Raw genomic sequence first — 27,024 nt, forward strand, 5'->3', positions numbered from 1 at the left:
AGCACAGTGTTTGGCATGCAGGAATAATTCAGTACATATGCAGTATTATTCTTACTGTTTAATATATTTAAGATGTGGCTCTTGCTTATAGGTACAAATATAAAACAGATTCTGTGAGGCTGTGGAGCCTACAAAGGTTATTTTGCAATAGATGCTTTAATATGAAGCAAATTTACTAATAACAATGGGAAGCCCAAAGATAGAAGACATCATAACAAGTAGGACTGTGATTCTCAGAGGTCATAACTGATAATAAGCCTTTTCAGGTTGTCTGTTGCTCCTGGGGCCACCAGAAGACTAAGGTCAATGTGCAGCTGACATTGTGCTGTGCCTGCCTTTAGGTGTGCCGAGTCTGTTCTAGCAAGAATTGGCCTCACCAGTCCCATTCTGCACTATTCCAGTGCCATCTTTTGGACCTGGAATCTTTCCAGTGGGTCAACATCCTCACTTTTCCTAAAAGTACATGTAAATCAGAGACACATATCCCGTTACCCCCAAAGAGCAGGAGAGTGGGGAGAAAAAGAGAGAGTACAATTGAAAAAATGAGGAATGAGAAACAGTGGGGATGTGAAAAGGTATGGAATAGTCACAAGAAGGGTGACAAAAGCCAATGAGCCCGGCCTTCCTCTGGATACAGCCAGCTTGAAGGGGTAATCAATTCAGAAGAGCTGTGGTTCTATAATACTGTGAATGTACCAAATGTCATTGAATTTATCATTTTAAAATGACTAATTTTCTGTTATATGAATTTTACCTCAACATTTAAAAAATAAATAAATAAAAGCTCAGGGGCTCTCAGCACCATGGTTCCAGAGATAATTTTATGCAGACACTGGCCTTGGCCTGAGGTTCAAAGAGTCTTTTGTGGGCAATAAATGCCTATTTGTGTCTTTCCTGTAACTTGTCCTCTCAGTGCTGCTCACTCGTGTGTGTCCATGTATGTGTGTGCATGATTTCTGAGAGTAGCTCTTATGATCCTTGGTTGTAAACTTTTCTCAAATAATAACAGTAATTAAAACACTCAACCCTTATTAAGCTCCCACTATGTGCCCAGCTTTAATCCTCACAGCAATCCCCAGAGGTAGGAATTATCACACCCATACTACATGTGAGAGAATGGAGAGTTGGAGAAGATCCAGGAGTTGCTAGAAAGTCACCCAGCAAGTAAAGTGGACATGCTAAAACTTGAACCCAGGCAGTGATGCTACTGATGGCTGTGCTTGCAGCATAGTGCTCTCTGCTTCATGCACTGAACACCTACTTACTGCCAGGTGTCATGGAGACACCAGAAACAATATAAAGAATAGGGCTTCCGCCCTCAGGGAAATGACAGTGAAGATTGGAGAGGGTCTACTTGAGGAGGCTGCAAAGTGTGCTTCACTGCTATGTAAATTTCATAATACAAAGGTGCTCAGAGAAAAGCTGATATAACAATGACAATTATAATTCATGGTGGCTAAGCACATTTATATGTGCATGACATGTGTTTAATGTGCCTGAACTCATTTATTCCTTACAGCAATCTTGTGATTTACATACCAGCACCAGCATCATTTAAGAATAAGGGAACCAAGGCTCAGAGAGGTAAAACAAAGTAACTCATCCAAGGTTGTACAACTAGCAAGTAGGACTAGAGTGGATTTGAACTACTCTTTGTCTACACATAGAAGAAACTTAATAAATGCCCATCAAGTGCATGACTATCTTCCATTTCTTGAGAACTTGCTGTGCTCGCTATCTGATTCAATACTCACAACTCTATGAAATCACTACAATTATTGACCCTATTTCATAGATGAGGAACCCAAAGCTCAGAGATGTTAAATAACTTGCCCACGTTCACACAGTTATTATGTGGTAAAGCTAGGATACAAACTCAGGGCTGACCAACTCCAAGCCCTTTCTCATTTGTCTTCTAGAGCTTTTCTCTGGGGCTACATGCTCGGTAAAGCTCAATTGCCTTTTTCTGTGCATTCACATTAGTTGGTCTTGATTTGTATGTAAACAAGGGATGTATCAATAACAGGATAGCCTCGAATTCAGTGCATAGAAAGCACAATCACAACACACAGGCAGAGGGGAAAGGAGCTACCTTGAGGGGGAAATGGAAGAGCAAGGTTTGAGAAGTTCTGATGGAGGCACGGTCCACCAAGTGAAAGACATTTTGGCTTTCCACTTACAGTGGAAGCAACAAACTCAAAGCATGCCACAGCCAGCATGAAATAGGAATCTTTCTTGGAATTGTATTTCTAAGAAGTGTGTCCTCACTTAGAGAAGGCAGCTGGACCCAGGCAGCCCGTACCCTGACACTTCATTAGAACTATGTTACTCTCTGTAAGAGCCTCAGCTTGGCTCCAACTGCCACCCACTGGAAAGGGCTGCACTTTTCCCAGGACTTGTATCATGAGCTTGCTTTTGAAGAGACCACTCATACCCTCTTCCCTTTGCTGCAAGCCTTTGTTTAAGCTTATCCTGCTGGGTGCTGTGCTCTCTTCTGTGGATCAGAGTGACTCCCACAGGGCAAGATAACGTGGTTTACAGGGAATTGCCATAGTCAAAGGGTCAAGACGATGGGCTGCCAATCCATAGAAATCTGCATGCCCACTCCACTTAGAGAGAATTTCTATTGCAGTTCCAAAACACTTGTTCACTGACTGACAGATTTATAGTGGGGTAATTCAGTCCAAGAACTTTGCTACCCTGAGGATGGCCCATGGACTAGCCTCATTGGCATCACCAGGGAATCTATTAGAAATGCAGAATCTTGGCGAGGCATGGTAAGTCGTGCCTGTAAACTCAACATTTTGTTTGGGAGGCCAAGGCGGGAGGATCACTTGAGCCTGGAAAGCTGAGGATGCAGTGAGCCATGATCACACCACTACACTCCAGCAGACGTAACAGAGAGAAACTGTGTCAAAAGAAAAAAGAAGGAAGGAAGGGAGGGAGGGAGAAAAAAGAAAAGAAAGAAAGAAAAGGAAAGGAAGAAAGAAAGAAAAGGAACGGAAAAAAGAAAAAGAAGAAAGAGAAAAAAAGGAAAAAGGGAAGGGAAGGGAAAAAGGGAAGAGAAGGGAAAAGGAAGGGAAGGGAAAAAGGGAAGGGAAGGGAAGGGGAGGGGAGGGGAGGGGAGGGGAAGGGAAGGGAAGGGAAAAGGGGAAGAGAAGGGAAGGGGAGGGGAGGGGAGGGGAGGGGAGGGGAGGGGAGGGGAGGGGAGGGGAGGGGAGGGGAGGGAAGGGAAGGGAAGGGAAGGGAAGGGAAGGGAAGGGAAGGGAAGGGAAGGGAAGGGAAATGCAGACTCTTGGGCCCCACTACAGACTTTCTGAATCAGAAACTAAATTTTAATGAGGCCTCCGGGAGATGTGTATGAGCATTAAAGTGGAAGAAGCACTGATGTAGGATACTGTCTCAGAAAGGCTTTCACTTACACCTATCTATAGCAAGTCCCCATTCCCTCTATTTGACTAAACCCAGTGGTTTCCAAATTTGGTTGGGCTTTATTTCATCAGGGGATCTGTTTTATTTTTTAAAAAGAGTATATTTCAAAATAATTTTAAACCAACAGAAGAATTCTAAGAATAGTACCAAAAAAAAAAACCTGTATACCCCTCACCCAGATTAACCAAATTGTTAGCATTTTGCCATATTTGCTTTATTCCTCTTCTACATTTCTGTGTTTTTCTCCCTAATTCATTTGAGTTTGTTGCAGCCATCATGGCTTTCACCCCTAAATACTTTAGTGCATATTTCCTCAGAAGGAGGACATCCTCTTACATAATCATAGCACCACGGTTACCAAGTTCAATAATTTTAACACTGACATAATTATATTACCTAATATAAAGTCATATTTAAATGTGGCTAATCGTCTCAATGATGTCCTTTGTGGTAATTTTGTTTCCCATCTGGGGAGCTTTTCAAAAGTACCAATGCTGTGGCCGTAACTCCATAGCAATTAAGACAATATCTGAGGGAGGGTACTGTGCATATATATTTTTTAAAGTTCTCCAAGAGATTCTAATGTGCAGCCAGGGCTGAGAAATACTGTGCTGTGGGCTTTTTCTGTGACCCCTGTCTATCACAGGGATAGGAACTCTTGTGGCAGGGTGAACCCCGGGTATAGTTTTCTAGACCCCCATGTCTCCTTTAGTCTGAGTTCTGACATCATTAACGATCTATGAGATAACCTGGGCCTTTCCTCACTGCTTTCTGATGCCACCTCACTAATGTAAACAAGACATTCATTTTTTTCATCCCATTTTTCTTACAGCTGCTTAGCACAGTCCTTATGAAAAATGAAGCCTTGAAAATGTTACATCCTCTCCACAAAGCTAAGCCTGACAAGTTGAGTGCATCACCTAGAATTAGGGAAGAGCAAGGGCAGATGGTGGGAAAAGAACACCAGGGATATAGCAAATCAATTATCATGAGGGCCAAATTTCCCTTCGGGCTTGCCACGAAGTTTCCCTAGCATTGGACAATTGCTTTTTCACAACTAGACTGTTCTCAAATTATCTTGTCTTGGAAAGCAAGCTGCTGAGGTGAGCAGATGTAGCAAGCTGGGGCTGCACTGGACAAGAAAGAAATGTACAGATGGGTAGCGATTCAAACACCAGTCAGCTAATCCCACGAGCCAGCAGGCTTTTGCATTTCCTGAAAGAATTTGGGTCAATCTAGCTGGTCAGTCTACCGGCTTCAATGTATCTGTTCTGTTTCCATCCGTTAGTGGATGAAGGGAAAGCCTGGAGGGTCTGAGGAGGAGCTGATAAAAAAATCATGATATTCTGTCTGTTGGGTGCAGCACTGTTTCTCAAGCATTGAAGCAGCATTGCTGCCACCACCCTCCACACCCCCTCCCACCCAAACATCTGTTTCACTGCAGCCAAAGAAAGTGAGCATTCTTTACAAAGGTCTGTTAGAGGGAATTGAGTCCAGATTTGTATGTGTTTGTGAATATCTTCTAGAAGAGAAGGGAAGGCAAAAAGGGGATCATTTGGCTTCAAAGTTGCTTGGTAAATGCTTGACAAATTGACTTGCTTTTAGTATATATTGATATTCTTTAATATTCGAGAGAACTAGCCAACTCAGATGGATTGCTTTAACAGATGCATCTTTGCAGTTAGTCAATAACAAAATATTTGTGAGCTGTTAGTATCTTTCCTCTTCTCAGAAACTCAATAATGTGCCAGATGAGATCATTTCCTCTGACCTATAACTCGAGAACATTTTGAATTGAGTTCATTCTGATTAAGAACTAAAGAATACTCTAGTTATCACCAAGCCCAAATGGAGGGCACTTGTATTCCTAGACAACCATTAGAAAATTCCTTAATTGGAGCTCAGTGTGCACTGCTATTGCAATCTCTAATCATCTCTTTCACTGGAGGACTCCTTGTCTTATTACAGATTTTGGTGCCTGCCAGTAAAACAGAATGTGCTTAAATTGATCAAGTATGTGTGAATTGCACATATCCCAAATTATCTTACAAAAAGGCCAGCTTTAGAAAGTGTTTTCATAGGATATAATATTTCATGTAGCTTCACTCAAGCTAACAAAGGATTGTCTTTCACAATAGAACGATAAAAAATGGCCAATGTTCTCTCTAACCATTCATTTTTATTCTCTAGTTATTTAATAGACATACGTGTGTATTTCAGGCTGTTAACCCGAAGTCAGGTTCATATGTGACAGTATAGTTCACACAGGCACGCACTCAAATATCTCTCCTCCGAACCTGATTCTTGTCCCGTTCCTTTGAAATCACTTGTCACTGCCATAATTAAGATGAGTAGCTTCTTAACTCTCCCTATCCCGTGTCACTGTTCCCATTCATCCTCCTACTACATATATCCCCTGCCTTTAGAATAAAAGTCCCAGATTCTTAGTTTGGCATTCGAAGTTCTCTCTACAACCTAGTATCAAAGACTACCTCTGCTACTCTCAGTCCTATTGCCAGTGCCCCAAGCAAGTTTGCTGTTATATATGAAGAAAGCTTGCCAAACTGCTGTGGAGCACTTGCTATGTGCTAGACACTGTGTTAGCTAGTTCATAGCATTATCTCATTTACTCTTTTCTCCAACCCAATATGATATACCACAGGAATGTTATATTATTCTCATTCTACAGGTAGGAAAATAGAAGCCAAGAGATGTTCAGTAATTTGCCCAAAGTCAAGTGGCCAGAAAGTTGTGGAGTCAGTATTTTAAGCTAAGCAGTCTCATCACAGAGCGTGTCCTCTCAACCTAGCCTGCCTAAATAGTTTTGTGGGCCAGGCGCAGTGGCTCACACCTGTAATCCCAGCACTTTGGGAGGCCGAGGTGGGTGGATCGTGAGGTCAAGAGATCGAGACCATCCTAGTCAACATGATGAAACCCCATCTCTACTAAAAATACAAACATTAGCTGGGCATGGTGGCGCGTGCCTGTAGTCCCAGCTACTTGGGAGGCTGAGGCAGGAGAATTGCTTGAACCCGGGAGGCGGAGGTTGCGGTGAGCCGAGATTGTGCCATTGCACTCCAGCCTGGGTAACAAGAGCGAAACTCTGTCTCAAAAAAAAAAAATTTTGTGAAATTTTTTCTGCATTTTCATGCCTCCATATTTTTTCATGATATTCTCTTCTTTGGAAATAACCTCTCCTACGCCCCTGTGTCTGCTTGCTGAAATATTGCCTAGCTAAAAGGACACCTCCTCCATGAAGTCATCCCTGATCTGCCACAGCTAAAATTCATTCCTCCTGGCTCTGTGTTCTTACAGCATTGGCTCTAACACTTACACTACTGTTTGTAATGGTAGTTACCTGTGTGAAAGTTTCCTTCTCCCTCCCGCCTCCAGACTCTCCTAAAAGAAACCAAGCTCACTCTCACTATGGCCCTGTAATGCTGAAGCTGAGACAGTGCCAGTCAGGGATGCCATTACCAAGGAGTGGTAGAATTGGACAATGGAGTAGGTCATCTCTAAGCTCCCTCCCAATTTGGAGCTTCTATAATCCTGGGTAGCAGTTTCCCTGAGGGCAGGGACTTCACCTTCAACAGCACCAAGAAGAGTTGCTGCCGTGTCTCTAGGGAACTGCTGAGCTGGCAAAACTACATTATCTTTGATTCAGATGCAGATCAACAAGAACTGGCTACACCTTCCCTCCTTCCCAGCCTCTGTGTATCTATTTGTCACTGTCATGTGTGTTTGAAGGTGGCATTGTGCTGCAGGTGTGGCTCGAGGGCTGCAGTGCTTTCCATTTTCCTTCCCTTTGAAGACTATCCTTGGTGCTGTATAAGTTGATGATCCACATGCATATTGACAATATGCACTCAGTGCTTTGCTTGTCAGTCTAGACCAGTGGGTTTCAAACTTCAGCATACATTAGAATCACCAAGAGGGGCTGTTACAGCACACATTGTGGGGCCCCAGCCCCAGCTGGTCCAGGGTAAGCCCCAAGAATTGGCACTTCTAATAGGTTCCCAGGTGATGTTGATGTTGCAGGTCCCTGGGCTACACTGAGAACCATTGCTCCAGACAATAGCTTCATTCAAAAGGGGATGCCTTATCTCTGACTGCTGCCCACTGAATGTGAGGGGCTAGTGGGGGTAGGGCTGGAGGTTGAGCACTCTACCGGGAGCCTGAAGATCAGAGTTCTACTGCAGCTGCTGGCTCTAGAGAACCATGTGACCTTGGGCAAGTCTCAGCAGTGCTCTACCTCATTAGTCTCCTCGCAGATACAAGGATGGGGCGAAGTGGGTGACTGCTATTCTGGGTAGTTCTAGAATTCAGAATATATCTATTGCTCTTCAGCCTAGCCCAGTCTTTCAAGCTGGGATGCCAGTTAGCCTCTTAGCACCTCTTCAGGCATCTAAGTACATCACTCTGAGCCCCAGCTGCACCACATGCTTAGGGGCCTTCTTCAACAGGTATCCCCAGGTATGGAGCCCCAAAAGCAGAGCTGATGCCTTCCTTCTTGCAGACCTAAATCTGCCTTTTCAGGGCATGTGTGTCCTGCATGTCCTATTTTAAATGGTACTTCAGCACAGACATAAGGACACAGAATTCTAGAGCCAGTCTCCTGCATCTCCTGCATATAATTTTGGTTCTAACTACTTACTGTGCAACCTTCGGTAAGTTATGTAACATCTCTTAGCCTCATTTACCCCAACTTTAAAATGGGGATAGCAACAGTACCTACTTCATGGTGTTATTTGAGGAGTAAATGAAATAATACATGGCAAGGTATTTATTATAGTGTGTGGCACATAGTAAGTACACAAAATGGTAGCTGTTGTTTCTGAAAAAGAGGGTAATGGCCTCCTTCATAACAGTAAACAAGTAAGGAACCAGAAAACACTATGGCTATAGATCTTTTAATTTCTTTAAACTTCATCATAGTAAATAATAATTATTATTATAGTAATACCTTATACATATGCAGTATTTTACACTTTTCAGAATACTAACCACTAAATCCTCTCACCCAGCCTTTATAATGCCATAAGGACAAGGGAAGCACTCTTGTCTGGATTGGTCAAAGATGTTCCTAAAACAACATTGCTGTCACCAAGCCTCTCATGCATTAGGCTGGCTCTCCCTATGTGGATTTCTGCTTCTGCAAAGTTGGTGAAGAGGAAGCATCCTCAGTCAAAGCTGCCAGCTGAGGAACCCCTAGGAAACCCCACTGGTACCTGGCCTGTCTTTTGCCAGTATACGTCAGGCCAGGGGCTGCTTGCTAAGTGGCATCATTGCCTGCATACTGTTTAGGGCATGCATTATCAGGACCCAAACATCCAAGTGATGCTACCTGAATAAGTTGAGAACTTTGATAATAAACATAAGCCAAACCAAAAGGATGTTCTGGATTTTCCATCATTTCCATTCATTAGTCCAAGAAAAATCAGCCCACCCTTTTGTGCAACCAATTATACTTCTCATGATTTTACACAGCACAAAATCAGGAAGATGTCACAGGCTGTGTTACCAGTGCCACACTCAGCATTAATTATAGTTCAGTGCTTGGAGAGGAATAAAGCACAGGAGACTCAGACACTTGTTACGGTGCTTAATAAGGATCTATTTACTCACTAGAAATTGGACAGGGATTCTAGACTTCAGCAATTTTACTTCCCTGCTCTTTCCTTCCTTCATGTTTCTGTCATCTGTGACTTGGTTGGAAACAGGACAACAGCATGCCTTCCATTTGATGTCCTTTGTTTGACTTCCCTGATCTTTCCTCTGTGGTCAGTCTCTTTCTGACACCTTCACGAGCACAGAATGTGGCAACTGATTTTACTCACTGGGCTTTAGCCACACTAGGCTTCTTGTGGTTCTTTAAACTGGGCAGGCATTCCATGCCTTCAGGGCCTTTCCATTTCCCTAGGACTGGTATGCTCCACCTTGTGGCTCTTGCACTCTCTTCTTTAAGGGCTTTGTTCAAATGTCGTCCATGAGGCCTTACAGGACCATACCACTTGAAAATTGCCCCCTACTCCTCCTTACTTCCCTTTCCTACTTTATTTGTCTTCATAACATCCACTGCCTGCTAATATAATATATAATATCCTAATTGTTTCATTTATTGTTTTTCTCTCTCCCTCCCTCCTTCTTTCACTCAATTCCAGCACTTAAGACCCAGGAGGGCAGAGCTAGTTTTAATTTTTTTTTGAAATAATTTTAGACTTTACAGGAAAATCGTAAACATAGCACAGAGAGTTACCATATATACCTTTCACCCAGCTTCCTGTAATCTTAACACATTACATAATAATACTAAGATTATTGGATCCAGGAAATTAACATTGATACAATAAGATTGACTCATCTACAGATATTATTCACATTTTCCCAGTTTGTCTACTAACGTCCTATACCTGTTCTAGGATCCAATCCAGGATCTCATATTGTATTTAGTTGCCATGCCTCTTTAGCCTCCTCTAATCTATGATGCTTTCTCAATCTTTGTCTCTCATGACAATTTAACAAGTCCAGGCCAATTATTTTGTAGAGTTTCCCTTAATCAGGTTTTGTCTGCTTTTTTCTCATAGTTAGATTAAGGTAGTGCATTTTTTGGCAAGAATGCTGTGGAAGTGATATTGTAGAGGACGGGAGCTTTTTAAAAAATTGTTTGGTCACTTCTATATCGCCAGTTGACTAGAATAGGACCTGACACATAGTAGGCACTCAGTACTTGTGAAGACACAGGGGGACCAAACCAACAGGCATCCATACTCCTTTCTGGTAATGGAAAGATTATGTTCTGTAGGATATTAGGATTCTCGGGAATCTCTTGGTTTTGAAGAAGGGGAAGGTAAGATGATTGGGTAGGCTAGGAGATCCCTACCTAAAAAACAAAACAATAACAGGCAAAGGAACTCAAGTAGTATGTGTCCCGGTGAGCGGGAATATGGATATAACATTTGGATAATGAGATAGCATTTTTTAACATTTATTTATTTATTTATTTTTGATACAGAGTCTCACTCTGTCACCCAGGTTGGAATGTAGTGATGTAATCTCAGTTCAATGCAGCCTCCGCCTCCTGGGTTCAAGCAATTCTCGTGCCTCAGCCCCCTAAGTAGCTGGGATTACAGGTTCCTGCCACCATGCCTGGCTAATTTTTGAATTTTTAATAGATACAGGGTTTCACCATGTTGGTCAGGCTGGTCTCAAACTCCTGACCTCAAGTGATCCACCTGCCTCAGCCTCCCAAAGTGCTGGAATTAGAGGCATGAGCCAATATACTCGGTCTTTTTTTTTTTTTTACTTTTATAAAGGATAATATCACTACCACCACCAATTCCCCAATAAAACCCAATACCTTGCATGTATAAGTAAGTGGCTGAGTCTACAGATCCTGAAGCCAGGCTGCCTATATTCACAATCTGGTTCTGACTGATCCCTAAAGAACTCCACAAAGTAAAAGAAGCATTCTTTCCTCAGTTCCAAAGGGTTTATTTATCAAAAATTCCTAAGCACCTCCTATATGCCAACCTGGAGTGGGGTCATGTCATCTTTCTAGCAATAGCTGAGTCATAGGCACCAGGTGAGAACCCCACTGCGACAACCCATCACCTTAAATTGTGGGTATAGTGCAATGCAGCAACTGAGATGAGGCAGGTGCCGAGGCTTCCGGTCACTGCATGGGCAGGCATTTCTTCTTCTTAAACTTTTGTTTAGCTGCTCCTTGGCCTGTGTTACATGAGGCTATTAACTACACTCCAGCAAGCAAGAGCAGGTTGGGATGCCAGTGCAGCATGTGTCTTACCTATGTCCTGCACGACAGACAGACCAAGCCCAGAGAATGGTGATGACACAAAGGGGTGTCTCTTTTAGTGCACTCCTGAACTCTACAGTCTCATCTGGCTGCACCCGATTCTTACAATCCAACAGACTTTCTGCTCCCTGGAACAAGTGACTACAGAGATATAACATGCCCTCTTAGCAAAGGGAGTTGTGCCATGCCAACTTATCCTCAGGCTGTCTGGGCCTGGGATAAGTTTGGTATGCCAGGAGTGTGGCAGGAATGACTAGAACTAAAGCCAAGGTGCTACTCAATTCACCTGCCACTCTATCCTGCTAGTATTTCTTGTTCAACGCTTTGATATCCACTTTTGTTTATTTATTCATTCCTTCATTCATTTGATCATTCGCAATTCAACAAAATTTATTGCGTACCTACTATGTGCTGGGCACTGTGGAAGGTGCTGGAGATGCACAAGACAAAGTCCCTGCCCTCAAGAAGCTTACATTCTAATGCAGGAGGCTGGAACTTTTCGTTTGAATTTTTCTCCTATCTAAAAAAGTTAATAAACCCTCTCTAGACCCTAATTCCTCTTCCAGATACTGCTACTGCCCCATTTCCGTCCTCCTCATTTTACTAAAATCTTGAAGCGTTTGTTTATACTTATCATCTCCAAATTGTCTCCTTCCATTCTCTCTTGAACTCACTCTAATCACTGCTCTGATCAAGATGACCACTGATCTTTATGTTACAAAATTCAACAGCCAATTCTCAGTCCTCATCTTACTTGAGCTATCTGCAGTGCTTGACATAGTGACCAGTCTCTCTTCCTTGAATCACCTTCTCGTGGCTTTCAGGAACCATATTCTATTGGGTTTCTTTTAACCATTAATTATATTAACTATATTCTGGCTGCTTCTTTCCAGTCTTCTTTGCTTGTTGCATTTCAGCCTAACCTTTAGACGTTGAAGTGATTTAGGGCTCAGTCCTTGGACCTCTCTTTTCTACCTGAACTTATTCTCTAGGTGATCATTCAGTTTTATGACTCCCAAAGTTCTGATCCCAGTCCAGACCTCTCCTATAAACTCAAGCTTTATATATCCAACTCTCTATTTGACATCTCCAGCTTGGATGTCTAATGGGCACCTGTCTTAGTCCATTTGGGCTACTATAATGAAATCCCATAAACTGGATAGCGTATAAACAATAGAAATGCATTTCTTACAGTTCTACAGACTAGAGCGTCCAAGATCAAGGTGCTGGTGGTGTCTGGTGAGGGTCCGCTTTCTCAAAGACAGCATCTTCTTGCTGTGTCCTCACATAGTGGAAAGAGTGAATTGTCACTCTCAGGCCTCTTTTATAAGGGCACTAATCCCTTCCATTCATGGAGGCTCCACCCTGATGACCTAATCACCTCCCAAAGCTCTCACTTCCTAAAACTACCACTTTGGGGGTTAGCATTTCAACATAGAAATTTTGGAGGGAACACAAATTTTCAGACCATAGCCACACATCAAACTTATCAAGTTGAAAACTAATCCCTTGATATTTCCCCCTAAAACCTACTTCTCCCACAGTTCTTCCAGTCTCAGGTAAATAGCAACTTCACTATTATAGATGCTTAGGCTAAAAATCATGGCATCATCCTTTACTGGGTACTTTGTCTCATGTCCTTTATATAGGTCTGTCAGCAAATCCTATGTACTGCAGCTCTCAAAACGCATACAGGTTTTGACAATTTCTCATTGATTGTCATGTCACTGCCATTTCTATCACCCTTCTTCAAGCCCCCATCATGTCTCACATGGACCATTACAGTAGTCTCCTGGCTGGTTCTTCTGCTTCCACTCTTTTCTCTCTTCAGTTTATTCTCAACATACCATATATAGTAAGCCTACTAAAATCTGAGTCAGATTATACTACTCTCTGCTCTATGATACTCCTTCCTACCCAGTAAAAGCCAAAGCTCTTACAATAACCTTCAAAGTTCCAAACACCTGCTCCCCGCATTAATTTCCTGAATTTATCACCTGCTACCCTTCCCCTTGTCCTCAAACCTCCAGCCACACTGGCCCCCTTGCTGTTCCTCAAACATATTAGGTATGATATGGTCTTAGGACCTTTGCACAGACTCTTCTCTGCCTTAAAAGTTCTCCAACCAAATAGCTGCAGATCTATATCTGTAACTTCTTTCAGGTCTTTACTCAAGATCTATCTGTCAAGGTCACTCTTGCTAAAGTGTTTCTCCCCTCCAAAAAATTTATATCTCCATTATCTGCTTTATTTTTCTCTCTAGCACTCATCATTCTTTAACATACTATATGTCTTAATGTGCTTGGGCTGCCATAACAAAATACTACAGACTGGGTGGCTTGAACAATAGACATTTATTTCTGACCATTCTGGAGGCTGGAAGTCCAAGATCAAGGTATCAGAAAGGTAAGTTTCATTCTGAGACCTCTTTTCTTGGCTTATAGACAGCTCCCATCTCATAGTATGCTTATATGACTTCTTTGTGCATGGAGGGTGGTGGGGGGAAGAGAGAGATAGAGACAGGGAACAGGCTCTTTGGTGTCTCTTCTTATAAAGGCACTAATCTCATTAGACCAAGGCCCAACCCTCATGACCTCATCTAACCATAGCTATGTCCCAAAAGCCACATCTTCAGATACCATCACATTGCATGTTGAGATTTCAACACAGGAATTTGGTGGGGAAGACACAACCATTTAGCCTAGAACATTATATAAATTTTACTATATATTTTATTGATCTTGTTTATTGTCTGCCTCCTCCACTAGAATTGAAGTTTGATAATGATTGGGATTTGTATTTAGTATGTCCACTATTTTAATCTCCATGTTCTGAGTAGTGCCTGGCACATGTAGGGGCTTAATACATATTTACCAAATAAGCTGTTAAAATAAGTAAAATTATTACAGTTTGTGATAAGCACTAAGAAGGAAATAAGTTGTCAGAACAAAGGTTGTCCACGTTGGCTACAAAATAAAATCACCTGAGGAGTATTTAGAAATACAGATAGCTGAGTTCCATTCCCAGAAATTCGAATTTACTTTATCTAGAAGGGGCCTGGCCATTGTTTTATTTTTTAATGCTCTCTGAATGCTTCTAAATATGAAGCAAGCCCAAGAACCAATGGGTTTGAGAATAACGGGGACAATAACTTACTTGAGATAGTGTGTACAGGGAAGGCTTATAATGTTTTTCTGAGAAGGTATCATTGAAATGGAAACCTGAAGGATGAAAAGAAGCATGGGGAAGTTGGGGCAAGGGTGGGATTCAATTCTTGGTAGAGGGTCAGAACAAGAGTAAAGGCGTTGAAGCAGGGATGAGCTTTGTGTATCCTCAGAACAGAAGATCAGTGCACGTGGTGAACAGTGGGCAAGGGGAAGAGTGGAACAGGATGAATGTGGAGAGATGCCAGGGTCTTCTAGACCACAGGAAGGAAATATGAATTTATACTACATGCAATGGGAGCCATGGGAGGGTTTTGAGGAGGGAAATCATGTGATCTGATATTTGATTTTCTAAAGATTGGTCTTGCTGCTGCATGGAGGCATGAGTGAAAGCAGAAAAAAGCCTACAATCCTGTTATGGTGGTATAAGAGGGACTTGATAGTGGTCTGGACTGGGCTGATGGCCTAATGTTGTTCCTTTTCATCTAGATAGCAGAAGCCTGAGAGTGGTACATGAATCCATTCTGCCCAGGTAAACTCATACGCAAAGCCATTGGTTTCTGAAAAACTTTCCAAAGCTAAGATTCTGTAGTTTGCTAATTCTGTGATCAGTGGCTCAGGTGTTGGAATATGTATGCCATGACTTGCCCCAGAAAAAGGGCCCAGTTGATCAGTTAATGAGACAGGTGCTTTCTAACTAGAAAACAATCCAGTCAGAAAGGGGCTTAGACAAAGCGACGGCAGCATTCATTGATGGCATCTAAATTTTAAAGACCCCTACTAATCCCCAGCACTAGCTCTTTTATGCTTTCTAGGGGAGAAGGGTAGGAGGAGGGAAGAGGACAAATACTATGCTCTTGAGAGAACTTATTAATTAAAGGAGGAGATCAAGACATGAACAGAAATAGGAGTAACACAAGAGAGTAAGGTAAGTATTCAAAGGAAGATATGAATCCAATCAATACTTGCCATCATTTACTTAATATCCATTTTAGGCCGAGCACTGTGTTGCGTGCTTTACACATGTTCTCATTTAATTTTCACAACAGTGGAGTAGGTAATATAATCACATATGGTAATTATGATAATAATAACAAACATTTGCTAAGCCAGGCACTGGGCTAGGTGTTTTCAAATATATAGGCATATCATCATTCCACAGAGGAGGATAACTAGGCCCAGAAAGCATAAATGACTTATCCACAAATCACAGAACTAGGTTCAACTGCCAAGCTCTGATATTCTTGAAATACAGGTTTAACTCCCAAACCCATGCTTTTAAACTAGTCTGGGAATTCAGAGCAGATAGCTCCTACTTTGTTCTGGGAGATACATGTGTGAAGGGAGGAAGACCTGTGGAGGAATAAAGGTGTGAAGATGAAAAAGGAGGTGCTTATTCAGGGACCAGCAAGCAGCCTGCTTGGTCAGGGCTGAGGGGGTCTAACAAGGAATTGTGGTTCAATGGCAAGGCATTTCTCCTTCCCCTTTCTGCCCCTAACCACTTCACATGTGCCAAACAGGGGTTGCAGCCTCCTATCAAGCCTGTCTTTCCCTCAAGGCTTGATTTTGGGGTGCCTTGATCCTCTAAATAACCCTGGCAACTCAAAAAGCCTTAACCACAGTCAAAAGTAGGGCAAGTATAGATTTTCAAACTCAAATCATAATGAGTAGTAATTTTGCTCCCTCATTAGTTCTTTCTTAAGTGGAAGCAGCCCTTTGGCATTTAGGACATTGACAACAAGATCTGAAAAGGATGGGAAATATAGAGAAGGCAACAACCAGCATCTAGCACAACATCTCATCAAGCCAGCAAAGACCATTCAACACGTATACTGCTTGTAATGGCAAAAATGTGCCAATGATCTAAGTGCCCATCAATATGAGATCGATGAGATAAATTATGAAACATCCAAAGAAAAGAACACTATATCATTGTTTAAAAGAAGGAGCTAAAACCGTAATTTCTTACAAGAAGAGATGTTTCCAAAGGATTGTAAGTGAAAAGGGCAGGTCATGTAACAGTCTCTATATCATGATCCCAGTTAAATCCTAGATCTGGGTTTATATATGTATAAAACTGTCAACCACAGTTACCTGGTACAGTGTTCATGCACAGAATTACAGAGGAAATTTCCCTTTATATGCTTATGTATGCTGTTGACCTTTACAACAAGCCAATATCACCTTATAATTGGAAAAACAATAGTAGAATTTCCATTTTGCAAAACAAAAAAGTCTTATCTTAGATCACCTTCATCCATGCTGTCTTTTTCGATGACAACATATCTTGGATTCAGCCGTGCATTTGAATTTGTCTCATAACTTCCTCATGAGTGAACTAAGATAAGATAGTAACATATTGACTAAGTTATAATACAGTTAAATGGCTTGGCAATCCAGCAGAAGGTTTCCAGAGAAGGGCCACAAGGCTTTTTCATTTTTATTAATTACTTAGGTGATACAAAAAAAAAAATGTACTCACTGTGTTTGAAGATGACCCAAACCTGGCAGGGATATCGGAATATGTTGAAGAACAAAATTGAGATTCAAAATGAGCTGAGATGGGCTGGAATATTGGGCTAAAATTAAAAAGGTGAAATATAAGTGAGATAAAGAAAAAAATCATTAATTCAAATTTTAAAAGTCCATTTTGTGAGGCCAAAATAGGGGAAGCATGGCTTCACAGCAACTCACATCAAACAAATAAACAAACTAAAAAAGATCAAGGGGTTTGAATTGACCCACAAGCACAATTCAAGCCAACAGTTTAATGTACCTAAATTATTTAGTTGCTAAAAACAGAGCACAATCTTAGATTGCATTAATCAAAGCACAGTTTCTAGATCCTAGAATATAATCGTCGCACTGTAACTTTCTCTGTTTCCTCCTGGAGTCTCTTGTTCAATCCTAGACACCACATTTTAAGAGGGTCACTAAGAAAGTGGAACACTTCCAGAAAAGGGTCGCAAGATTGACAAAAGAAAAACATTCTATAATACGAGTGGCCCTTGAAGGAAGAAGAGACAATAGGGTCTGTAAAAGAGAAACACTGGGGGATGTATAGGATATGCACCTGCCTTCAAATCTCAAGTGTTTCCCTGTGGAAGATATGCACTTACTCTGGGTTGCTCAGGTGATAGAACTAGGACTACTGCCACCCAGTGGTGAAAAGGAGGCAGATTTTCAGTAAACCCGTCGAAAGACTGACCTTGAGAAGGTCCTGCAAGAAGAGGCTGAGCTAGCTGATAAGGCAGTGACGATTTTAGTTGAGGCTGAATGAACAGATGCCCAGTGGCAGAATTGCACTGAGTCCCTTTCAGCGCTAAGAGATTACATCTTTTTTCCCTATTCTCCGCGCCATCAATTCCTCTCTGTGTCCCTCTCAGGATCAATAAGCCCACTCTCTGCAGCCCACAGAGTGGTAAGGAGAGCTCTGCAGGAACTGTGGGAATTGGTGCCTCTTGTTTATTATTGCTCAGGGTCTACGGGGGCAAAACCCACTACTTATAGGAGGGCCAAATGGCTGATACAAGTCAGGTCATGTCCTTCACTGAACAACCTCCTCCGTGGCTTTCCGTCTCACTCCCCGGAAATGGTAGTCAATGCCCTAAATGAGCTGGTCCCTGTGACCTCTCTGACCTCCCATCCCATTATTCTTCCCTTCATTCACTCCACTGCTGCAACATGGGCTTCTTGGCAGCTTCATAAGTGCCAGGTATCCTCCTGATTCAAAGACTTTGCTCTTGCTGTTCTCTCTGCTCCAAATGCTCTTCTCTGAGATACCTACATGACCCACTCCCTCACCTCCTTTAGGGATGGATTCAAAAGATTACCTTCTTGGTGAGGCCTACCCTGATCACCATAGAAAATTATAGGCCCTGCAGGGTTCACCTTCCAAATCTCCCCCAACACTCCTGACCATTTTACAACTCCTTATCACTCATCTGAAGATTTTCTCCACAGTACTTAATATCACATGCACATGACACAATATTTTATATTTTTATTTTGTTTTCCATGCTTCCTATATTGGGCTATAAATTCCTGAAATACAAGAATCATGCCTGTCCTGTTTTTCGTGTGTTTTTTTGTTTTTGTTTTTGTTTTGTCGTATCTCAGCTTCTGGAACACTGGCTAGCACACAGTAGTTATTTGGTGAGTGTTTAATGAAATACCTGCTGCATCCCAGATCCATGCCATCTTCTGCAGTCTTGATTTTCTCAATAAAAGAAATTTCAAATTTAAGAACTGAGTCCCAAAATAATAATAACATGTGTCTTGTAGTAAGATTTGGCATGATTGCCTATTTTTCTCTATTTCCTCATTTTTCAGTTATGCAGTCATATTACGTTAATCATCAACTGGCCATAATAACTATGGCAGCTAACATCTATTGAGTGCTTATCATGTACCAGGCATGGTGATACTTTACTTGGATTAACTAATTTAATTCTCACAATAGCCCTTTTCAGTTGGCACTACTATCATTCCCATTTTAAAGACCAGAAACAGAGAAACGAGGAGGAGATATGACTCAACCAAGGCTACACAACTAATATAAGACAGATTCCAAAGCCATGTTATTGCCTCCTAACTTCAGTATAACATGAAAACTGGTGATGATGATGATAGCTAACATTTACTGAGTACTAATCATGTATCAGGTGCTATGCTAAATGTTTAACACACATCAAGTCATTTGAAGCTGAGAAAAGCCCTATGAGGCAGAAATAGTTATTATGATCATTTTATAGTATTAGGCTCTCCTGTAATGTAATTAACCAAACCTGTGCCCACACTTGACCTCTACCTTGGTTCTTTCTTTCTTTCTTTTCTCTCTCTTTCCTTCCTTCCTTCCTCCTTCCTTCTTCCCTCCCTCCCTCCCTCCCTCCTTCCTTCCTTCCTTCCTTCTCTCTTTCTTTCTTCTTACAGGGTCTGGCTCTGTCACCCAGGCTGGAGTGCAGCACTGTGATCTCAGCAGCACAGTAACCTCTGCCTGTAGGGTTCAAGCAATCCTCCCAGATCTGCCTCCTGAGTACCTGGGACTACAGACCTGCACCACCAAACCTGGCTAATTTTTGTGTTTTTTGTAGAGATGACGTTTTCCCATGTTGCCCATGGCTGGTCTAGAACTCCTGGGCTGAAGCAATACACCTCCCTGAGCCTCCCAAATTGCTGGGGTTACAGACATGAACCACCACACCTGGCCCCGCTTTGGCTTCATAGCAAGCATCCTTTGAGTCTCTCTTTTGCATTTCAGGCCAGTGAAAAAACTGGAGAAGCAATAATCTGCCAGTCACTACTTGAACCCTCCACTCCACGTAGATTAGACCTCCAGCATATGTTGTGATTTCAGCCTTATTTGTGCTGTTGCTCCTGTCGAGAAGAATGCCCTTTTTTTTAACTCCTGTCAGCCCTAGCCTGCCAATTTTTTTCCAAAGCTTAGTTTAAATGCAACCCTCTCCAGGAATTCTTCCATGGTCACCCCTTTCTACCACAATTTATTTCTCTCATTCTGCAGTCAATACATCTTCAGCCCTAGTCTCTAGCTTCACAGAGCTGGCTCTTTCCACTCAGGTATGTCCCTTCTTCTCAGGTAGACTGTGAGCTCATGGAAGCAGCTGTGCCTATGTTCCTTGGCATGCCCTGAATAAATGGTATGTTCACTGTCACCTAGTAGGTGCTTAATCATTATTCTGCTGATTTAATGATACTATACCCTCATCGTTGTAAAATGTTTTTCTCTTTTCAAGGTGCTCTTACGCATATTATCTCACTTTAGCTTCACAGCAGCTCGGAGACACAAGAGAGACAGATCTTATTTTTCTCATTTTTACAGTTAAGGAAATTGAGGGCCAGGGAGGCTAAATAAGTTGTCTCAGGTCACACATCTGAGAATTGAGCCCAGCTGTCTGGACTTTGAGCCCCTGATTCCTTGTATTAGACCACACCGACTCTATGACTCTACCGGAAGGCGCCACTGGCTGGGAGCAATGCTAATAACATTTCTATAAAGACCTCCTTGATTCTATCACTGGAGCAAAAGCAATAAAGAGCGCCAAGAGGCAATATCCTCAGTTGAGATTGGGAAGGCAAGTAAATTCATACACTCTGGTGAGAAGTGTCTGGGGATTATCAGATGGGTGGTGATGCCTCTGTTATATTCTTTAGGAGGAGGGAACTGAGAACTGAAAGCTGTCCTCTATACGGGGCAGATTAACTCAATCCTCAGCAGAAGGGAGGCAGCCTAATAGCTAGCATGGTGAAGGAGGCAAGAAATTTGGGTTCAAGATCCAGTTCTACTACAAGCTAGCTGTGTGATCATGCGGAAGATACCTAACCTTTCTGAAGCTGTACTTCCTCATTAGAAGCCACCAATTTACAAGGCTTCGCATAGCTGCCAGCATTCTACAAATCTATGACACAGATCACAGTAGGGTGAGCCTTGGGCTGTATCTGGATCACAGACATATTTTCTTTGGTGCAAATAGTGTTTAAATTTTCTATGAACTGGTAACCGACATTGGAAAATTAGAAGATTTACATGAATATTCAGATGTCTAAGCTCTCTAGAAAAGTCACAATATGTGGCAACATTAAAAATTAGAAAGCTTCACATAAAATTTGATTTTCAATCTTTCTAGGAAAAAAGATCTGGGCACATTGGATTATTTTTGTCATCTGTTTATTATTTAAAATATACTATCTTAGGTTGTATGGTAAGTACCACCGGAAAAACACAAAGTCAGATAGGAGATCAAGAATTCTGAAATAGTAAGAGTGGTAGGACCCTGCAAGGCCTAGAGTGTTACAGAAGGTAGACACAGAAGGCCTCACTGGCAAAGTGACCACATTCCCACAGGACCATAATGAACTGGAACCCAGAAGTAGCTGCTCCCTTTAGACAGAGCATGTGGATAAAAGGTTTGGGATGCTAATATCTTCAACATATCAAGTCGGGACTCAAAAGATGCTGCAGGTTGTTGTGACTGGAATCATCATTTTAAGCTTATTATTTGATTTTACACAGGCAACAAAAGAGTTTCAAATGGTAAAATCAATATTAAAGTTTGGGAGAAGGAAAGGAGGAGCAGTTGTTTGGACAAGAGCTTGGCACGCTTATACAAAGCCTTCACTAACCAAGAGCAGCCAAACATCCCAATAAACACGGAAGCATTTTCTGTCTAATGGGGTCAATGCAATTAGCCTGATACCTGTAGCCACCTCCCTAACTTGCCCTTACATCTCAGGCCAGGGCCATTACATGGTATTAGAACTGATTCTAGTTAGAGAACCACCAACTCTGTTGATCCAAGAATAGCATGCGAGAGAGATGGGGAGACAGGAGAAGTGGATCCTACTCCATTCTCTTGTTGGTCATTTCTTGTCTTATCTGGGACTTGACAGATTGTCTGGATGTCAGTTTCTCCAAATAAGAAATAAGTATTTCAAACAATTTTTTCCAATGTCAAGATGTCTACAGTGAGGGTATTGCTTCGTGAAATGTTTGTGTGTATATACATATACACACACACAAACTATGTATATAAACCTATATTCTAAATGATATATATTACTGTCTATACATTTAAAATTATATGTAATTATAAATATTTTATAACTCAATAATTATCCTTACTGTGTGCAGTATACCCTGTTATTTCCCATTCCATTTGTGCATTCGTGTGTGTGTGTGTGGTTAATGCTGGTCACTATCCACTAAATGATTTTCTGAGCAATGGGTAACAATTGGCAGCTTGAGAAACAGTGCTCTACACCAGTGGTTTCCAAACTGGACCCCGGGAGTCCTTCTTAAACACATACTCTTGTTCTCCATTCCAAACCTATGGAATCAGAATTTCTTTAGGGTAAGGCCCAGGAATCTGTATGTTTTAACAAGGACTAGCTGTACTTGCAGTGACATGAAGGAATCACATGTATTCTCAGCACACAGATGCAAATAACATCAAAAAGAATTATTATCGAATGCATACTCCTCACCAGTGCTTTGGCATAAGAGCATTTCATTCATTATCTCACTTAAATTCCCACTATAACCCAACGTTAGAGATGAGGAAACTGAAGCTCAGAGTTTCGACAAGTGGCTGAAGACATACCCGAGGAGATTAAGGAAGGAGCAGGGCTATGATTCGTGAGGGGTCTGTTTCAGCCCAGTGTTCAACCTGCACTGACTCCTCCCACACTTCTTTCTGCAGCTCCAGCAGCCTTGGACCTATCCTGGAATATTCTATACCAATTCAAATTCCAGATCAGATACCAAAATTCCAGGGCAACCACCAGAGGCAAAGAGCAGACATAAAAAAATGACAAAAAAAGTTGTACTATTATCAGGTTTTTACTGTTTCCACAGCATATTGTGGGTCTATTTTCTCTGCATTTATACCTTTCAATTATTCTGTGAAGCATGAAGGGCAAATGAAAAAACAGAGACCCAAAGAGGGGAAGCAACTTACTCCAGGTGCCACAGCAAGTTCACAACCAAGCTGTCACACTGTGACTCACTCTGGTAGGCTCTAATACTGCACTTGAGCTGGCTTTCTCCAGGGCTCATAGCTCCAACACATTTCAGGTCTAGTTCCATTTCAGGGAGAAGAGGAAGGGATGGCTTGCTTTCTGCCTCCCTCCCCATAGGATTTACCATCAAATTCAGAAATGAACACACTCTCCATACATACTGCCTGAGGGACAGGGTTCCCCGACTTCCACAGGACTGTGTTGAGAACTGCCTGCGTTTCTATTTTTGCCATGCAATTTGTAAAAAGGTTTGCACTGTGCTTCAAAGAAAAATAATGGATTCCATGATGAAAAGAAAAAGTTCCATCCCTCCCACAGAGGTTAAATGCCACCAGCCACTAGTGAAGCAGCCTTGGGAAGTCTCTGCTGAGCAAAATGTTGAGAGCCCACAGAAAATGTAGATAGTGGACTGGACCAATCTTTGCCAATGGCAGAAAGGGTCTGAAAGGATGAATGGCCCTCATTTAGCCTTCTTGACTGAGACCCTCCCTCTGTTGAGAACATCCCTCTGTTTCTGCCACAGACAGTGGTGGTGTTTTCAGTGTGTATATGTTTATGTGACAAATTACTAGTTATTTATCAAGCACTGTATTGATTCTAACATTTTTCACCCATTTCCCTTTAGAATACAGATCTTTCCACCGCTCCCCTTAATGGCTCCTGAGGCAAACCTCTCACTCGTGCAACACATGAACGGACACACACACACACACACACACACACTTGGTGAAAATGGAAGCAAGACTCCTTTCTCTTGGCCTCAGTCTCCCTATCTAGAAAGTATGAATGAGTTGAACCAGATATTCTATTAGGTTCCTTCTCTGGTTCTAGGATTCTGATAACATAAGTGGGGAAAGCCCTAAATATAGTTCATGAATTTGTGATTCAGACTCTGAGCATGAAGGGGTAAACTGGCCTCAAATTGTGTTTTCAATGGTTGTCTTTTGTTAAAAGGAATCATAAAGTGAGATAAAGAACAATTCCTGTTATGCCCATGAGCATGCTAACATCTTAACAATGAGGATTACACTGTATCTTCCCTCTCCTGTTTTATTTTCCATTCTCTTTATGCATAGTCAGGGCTGCAAAGACTGCCTAGTCAGTTGTCTCTTCCCCCCATGTCAATTTCTCTTCCCATGTGAAGGTGGCAGATACAATCCAGCCCTGTAATAGCTAAGGTTTCAGCCCCGAAGAGCTTCAAGCTAATGTCATTCTCACCTCAGAGGAAGTGCTTCATGTGATGTCAGAAAGATTCCAAGAGGTGTTAATTTGCTTTGTGGCTACAAGTCCCTTTTAGTTTGGTGAGGCTGGCTTAGGATTTGATGGTTTTATAGATTTCAATATTAAGAAAATACAGGATATCTCAGGTTTTAAATTTATATTGTCAATCACTGAAGTGGCTTCTACCCTGTGGGGACACTAACTAGACCTACACTCACTGCTGCTTGCCAAAGGTAGTACATGGCTCCTTCCTACCTGCTCCTCAGGGCTGGATTCAAGATGATGAGATTGCAGAGAAGGCATGGGGGTAGGAGGATAATCCTAGGGTGGTTTGGAAAAGAAATCAGTGGAGATGAGACTGTTCTTATTCTCACACAACACAGCAGAAAGCTTTGAATCAAACTGCCTGTGTCTGAATCCAAGTCATTGAATCACCTTGGTTTCAGTTTGCTCATTGTCAAATGGGGATAAATTCTGTACTAGGAAATACCTTATAAGGTTACTGTGGAGATTAAATAAGAAAAAAAGCCTAGAGCAATGCCCAGCACATGCTAATATCTCAATAACTGCCGGTAGTACTGATTATTATTCCTCCTGACCGAACAGGTCTTGCAACTTTCTGATGTTTAACAACCTTGCATTTTCTGGCCATCTCATTTCACCAGAGGATCTCAAAGCACACTAGAGATGGGGCTGAGCTGAGGTTCATCTTAGAGCCACTGGGTGGGACAGGGAGCAAAACTGCCCACTTTTCTGTTCATTTATTTATTCACTTAGCAAATACTTATTGACCACCTATTAAATGCCAGAAACTGTGCTAGGTGATAGAGACATAAAGATGAACAAGACATAGTCCCTGCTTAACAGAGTTAACACTCTAGAAGCAGGGAGGTAGGAGGAAGCGGGAGGCAGATAAACAAGAAATACAATGATTAAGACAGGAATGTGCTTGGTGAACTCCAGAGACAGAACGTCAGTGTGGATGGAGTTGGGGGCAGTCATGAGAGGGAGGCTGATACGAGATGAGGTTGCAGAGGAAGACAAAGGGCCAGATCATTCAAGCTTTGTAGGCCATCTAAGGAGTTTTATCTTTATCCTAAAAATGTTAGAATATAAATGGAAGGCTTTTGGCAAAAGATCAACATACTCAAGTGTTTGTTAAAGTAGTTCTTTTTTTTTTTTTTTTTTTTGAGAGAGGGCCTAGCTCTGGCTTCCAGGCTGGAGTGCAGTGGCACTATCTCAGCTCACTGCAGCCTCGATCTTCCAGGCTTAAGCAGTCCTCCTACCTTAGCCTCCTGAGTAGCTGGGACTACAGGTGTGCACCAACACCCCCAGCTAATTTTTGTATTTTTAGTAGAGATGGGATTTCACTACATGATCCAAGCTGGTCTCAAACTGCTGGGCTCCAGTGATCTGCCCGTCTTGACCTCTCAAAGTGCTGGAATTACAGTCGTGAGCCCTTGTAACCAGGCTGTTTGTTAAAGTTCTTAATGACTGCTATATAGAGTAGAGATTGGTTGGAGTTGAGATTTGTTGGGGCAAAGCTGCCACTATCTGATACAGTGTCTGTGTGAATCACAAAAAAATACACCCCTTCCTCAATTTAAAAATGACAACAAAAAATTATGTTAGTCTTTTCTTGTACAACCTAAACAAATTTAAGTCCTGCTCAAGAAAGTTTGCCAGAGTCGTGGCAGGCAGTAGCCTGGGTTGTGAGCACCCACATTATTCCTCTCACTCATGCATTTCTTGTCACTGGAATAGATGCACCATCAACAACACTTTGCACCCCACTGTTCTATCCCCTCTCCAGATGAGGCAGCTGGAAGTGGGAGGGATGGGATTTCAGCCTGTGAGAGCAATGGGTAGTGGAGAGAGAAGCAAACTCAGGGGACACCCAGGGCTTGGGTAGGATAGAGTCCCCTTGTGTGTGCCACTGAGTGTGTGCATTTATGGATGTATGAGTATGTGTGATTGTGCTTTCCTGAGTCTATGCAAGGTCTCCTGGTACAGTTTTAAGTAGGAGCAGGCTCTCTTCCGCTGTTCTCAGACTTAGAGCCAAGAAGCTCAGAATGTCTGCACCCATCTGCACAATGTTATGTAAGTATATATGTGTCTGTGATATAAATGGCACACCCATAGCTATGGTGCCCTTGTGTAGTATACAACCTGAACATCCATACATGGCAGCCCTGACAGTAAGAGAGGAAGCAAGTAGATCATTTAGGAGACTGTTGCAGTGGTTTGGGAAAGAGATTATGGTGGCTCACACTAGCTAATGGCTGGGGAGGTGGTAAAAAGTGATGAAATTCAGGAAACATTTTGAAAGTAAATGAACAGGATTTGCTGATGGCTAGGATGTGATGTGTAAGGGAACAAGAAGAACTCAGTATAACCACCAAGAGTTTGACTTAAGCAACCAGGTGAGTGGTAGTGCCATTTACTGAGTGGGGTTGACTGGAAGAGAATGTATTTGAGAAAAACATCACAAATTCTGCTTTGGGCAGCTTGTACCAACTCCAGCTGCCCACCTATGGTGGCAGATCAATCAGTCTCTGTATCTTAAGCCTTTCCTCTCTGCGGATCTCAAAGCGCTTTATGTGAGGGGACTCTGGAAAATTGGTAATCCCTGATACTTATCCTCACCTCAGCAGTTTTCTTTCTGTACCTCCTTTGACTTGAGAGGAAATAATACTTTTACTTTGTTCCTACCAGTTTCTCAAGATCTTTCTTTCTCTCTCTCTGTCTTTCTCTTTCTCTCTGTCTTTCTCTCTCTCTCTCTCTCTCCATTTCCAAATGTCCTTTTCTAAGATTGCTTTTTGTCAAAACCCAAAAACGTTTCTCTTTTGGGAGTACACC

General features: G+C 42.1%; 1 protein-coding gene across 3 annotated transcripts in view; it reads right to left on the bottom strand.

Moving 5' to 3' along the window:
- PAK3 (p21 (RAC1) activated kinase 3) overlaps positions 1–27,024 on the bottom strand; it is a 293,095-nt gene that overhangs the window by 230,145 nt on the left and 35,926 nt on the right. Inside the window, exon 1 of one of the 3 annotated variants that reach the window (XM_064361706.1) lies at positions 16,892–16,958. The exons of the other annotated variants lie outside the window; for them this stretch is intronic. The gene's annotated coding sequence lies outside the window, so the exon portion shown is untranslated. Of the gene's footprint in view, positions 1–16,891; positions 16,959–27,024 lie in introns of those variants that run through there. 3 annotated transcript variants of the gene reach the window in all.

This window comes from Aotus nancymaae, unplaced genomic scaffold (genome assembly GCF_030222135.1).
Source record: "Aotus nancymaae isolate 86718 unplaced genomic scaffold, 86718_ANA_hifiasm-v0.15.2.pri h1tg000004l, whole genome shotgun sequence".
In the NCBI taxonomy this organism is placed as follows: domain Eukaryota; kingdom Metazoa; phylum Chordata; class Mammalia; order Primates; family Aotidae; genus Aotus; species Aotus nancymaae.